Source organism: Schistocerca americana, chromosome 2 (genome assembly GCF_021461395.2).
Source record: "Schistocerca americana isolate TAMUIC-IGC-003095 chromosome 2, iqSchAmer2.1, whole genome shotgun sequence".
Taxonomy (NCBI): Eukaryota; Metazoa; Arthropoda; class Insecta; order Orthoptera; family Acrididae; genus Schistocerca; species Schistocerca americana.
Window position 1 is genome coordinate 1,050,251,949 of NC_060120.1, and position 2,970 is coordinate 1,050,254,918.

Below are 2,970 nucleotides of genomic sequence, written 5' to 3' on the forward strand. Positions count from 1 at the left end.
TTCCGAGCGTTTAGAAAACTCTCCTTGCAATCCTTTGAAGGCCAAACATATTCTTAAAACCTCGCATTTTCCTTAACGCTCATTAGCTTAGGAAACTGGTCTGTGTTTTTTTGTCAGAATCTGACCCTTCTCCGATGCGATTTTCTTTTTAAATGCATCGTCATCAAATTAAAAATAAGTTGTTTCTCACCTGGCAATGTCCTGCTGTGGGCAGTGTGCACTCATGTCCACTTAAAATGCAAGATTTGCAACCCACTCCGCATGTGCAAATTTTCTTTTCTACACCTTTTTCCTTCATAAATTCAACGAATAGTGGTTTTAAATTGTAAAATAATTCCATGCAAGCCCCACGACTTAACGACCGCGCTTTGAAGTCATGTGGAATTTCCCCATACTCTTCGTTCAGTTCCAATGAAAACTGTTGCAACTAATAGTGGAATAATGCTTGGGATTTCAGGAATTTTACAGTTCGTAGCAGCAGTATCTTCGCGTGTCCCATGCCTGCAAATTTAGCACGAAGTGCTTCTTGAAGTACATAACAATGAATCCATCAGCCGAGTGTTGTAATTTATTGCTCGTTCACTGTCAAATAAATTTTTAATTCTTTCTGCAGTGTGTTGTAATATTGTTTCGCAGCAAATTTGGAGTACCTGTCCGTTATGTGACCGCATAATAGATATCGAGGCTGAAACTTCCTGGCAGATTAAAACTGTGTGCCGGACCGAGACTCGAACTCGGGACCTTTGCCTTCCGCGGGCAAGTGCTCTACCAACTGAGCTACCCAAGCACGACTCACGCCCCCTCCTCACAACTTTAGATTGGAAGGTAGGAGACGAGGTACAGATTGGAAGGTAGGAGACGAGGTACTTGTAAAGCTGTGAGTAGCTCAGTTGGTAGAGCACTTGCCCGCGAAAGGCAAAAGTCCCGAGTTCGAGTCTCGGTTCGGCACACAGTTTTAATCTGCCAGGAAGTTTCATATCAGGGCACACTCCGCTGCAGAGTGAAAATCTCATTCTGATATCGAGGCTTGTCATTCCTCTCTTCTGTCATCCCATTCGCTTTTAATGGCTCGTGACGATAGGTAGCTGCACCGCCTCTTTCTGTGCAAACAGGCACTGGACATGTCTACATCCTTCACGTCACGTACAAATAGCGAAGGGTAAACATCACTACGATCGGACAATGGGGTCCAGCTAAATGACCTGCTCACTCACCGAATCTCAACCCTTGCGATTTCTCGTTATTGGGCCATCTCAAAGGTATGTGTATGCAGAGCCCATTTCAGATGTAGAGACACTGTAGCAGCGTATTGATGCTAACTTTGATACTGTTCGGATGCAGCCTAGCTAATGTAAACGTGTCAGACAGAATATAGGACATGTTGTTTTGTAGGGCGGGGAAACACTGTCAGACTTCGACATTTTTTCAAAGAGAATTCAGCACTGGCTGTGTGAATGATTTTTATTAAATCTGCGAACGGTTTCGCACCACTTATCGGTGCATCCTCAGGTTAATGTTCCGCTCTTCGTGTTTAGAGGAGTTTTATCAACATCGTATTTTATTTTTACTTTCTAGGTCATTGCCGCTCCCATGATTTAAAAAAATTTTAAAAAGTTTTTTTAAATTTTAACTACCGCTTTCACTAGATGACGGTATATTTGACTTGAATGGTGGGGAGTGGCTTCAGGGTAATGTTCAGCGTTGTTGTTGTTGTGGTCTTCAGTCCTGAGACTGGTTTGATGCAGCTCTCCATGCTACTCTATCCTGTGCAAGCTTCTTCATCTCCCAGTACTTACCACAACGTACATCCTTCTGAATCTGCTTAGCGTATTCATCTCTTGGTGTCCCTCTACGATTTTCACCCTCCACGCTGCCCTCCAATACTAAATTGGTGATCCCTCGATGTCTCAGAACATGTCCTAACAACCGATCCCTTCTTCTAGTCAAGTTGTGCCACAAATTTCTCTTCTCCCCAATTCTATTCAATACCTCCTCATTAGTTATGTGATCTACCCATCTAATCTTCAGCATTCTTCCGAAGCACCATATTTCGAAATCTTCTATTCTCTTCTTGTCTAAACTATTTATCGTCCACGTTTCGCTTCCATACATGGCTACACTCCATACAAATACTTTCAGAAACGACTTCCTGACACTTAAATCTATACTCGATCGTAACAAATTTCTCTTCTTCACAAATGCTTTCCTTGCCATTGCCAGCCTACATTTTATATCCTCTCTACTTAGACCACCATCAGTTATTTTGCTCCCCAAATAGCAAAACTCATTTACTACTTTAAGCGTCTCATTTCCTAATCTAATTCCCGCAGCATCACCCGATTTAATTCAACTACATTCCATTATCCTCGTTTTGCTTTTGTTGATGTTCGTCTTATATCCTCCTCTCAAGACACTGTCCATTCCGTTCAGCTGCTCATCTAGGTCCTTTGCTGTCTCTGACAGAATTACAATGTCATCGGCGAACCTCAAAGTTTTTATTTCATCTCCATGGATTTTAATACCTACTCCGAATTCTTCTTTTGTTTCCTTTACTGCTTGCTCAATATACAGATTGAATATCATCGGGGATAGGCTACAACCCTGTCTCACTCCCTTCCCGACCACTGATACCCTTTCTTGCCTCTCAACTCTTGTAACTGCCATCTGCTTTCTGTACAAATTGTAAATAGCTTTTCGCTCCCTATATTTTACCCCTGCCTCCTTCAGAATACGAAAGAGAGTATTCCAATCAACATTGTCAAAAGCATTCTCTAGCTGTACAAATGCTAGAAATGTAGACTTGCCTTGCCTTAATCTATTCTCTAAGATAAGTCGTAGGGTCAGTATTGCCTCACGTGTTCCAACATTTCTACGGAATCCAAACTGAGGTCGGCTTCTACCAGTTTTTCCATTCGTCTGTAAAGAATTCGTGTTAGTATTTTGCAGCCGTGGCTTATTAAACTGATAGTT

At 42.1% G+C, this 2,970-nt stretch overlaps 1 non-coding gene across 1 annotated transcript; it reads right to left on the reverse strand.

Moving 5' to 3' along the window:
* Positions 1 to 713: 713 nt before the first annotated feature.
* Trnap-cgg lies at positions 714 to 788 on the reverse strand. Its single transcript has one exon. It is a non-coding gene; the product is annotated as a tRNA-Pro (tRNA).
* Between the last annotated feature and the right edge of the window lie 2,182 nt (positions 789 to 2,970).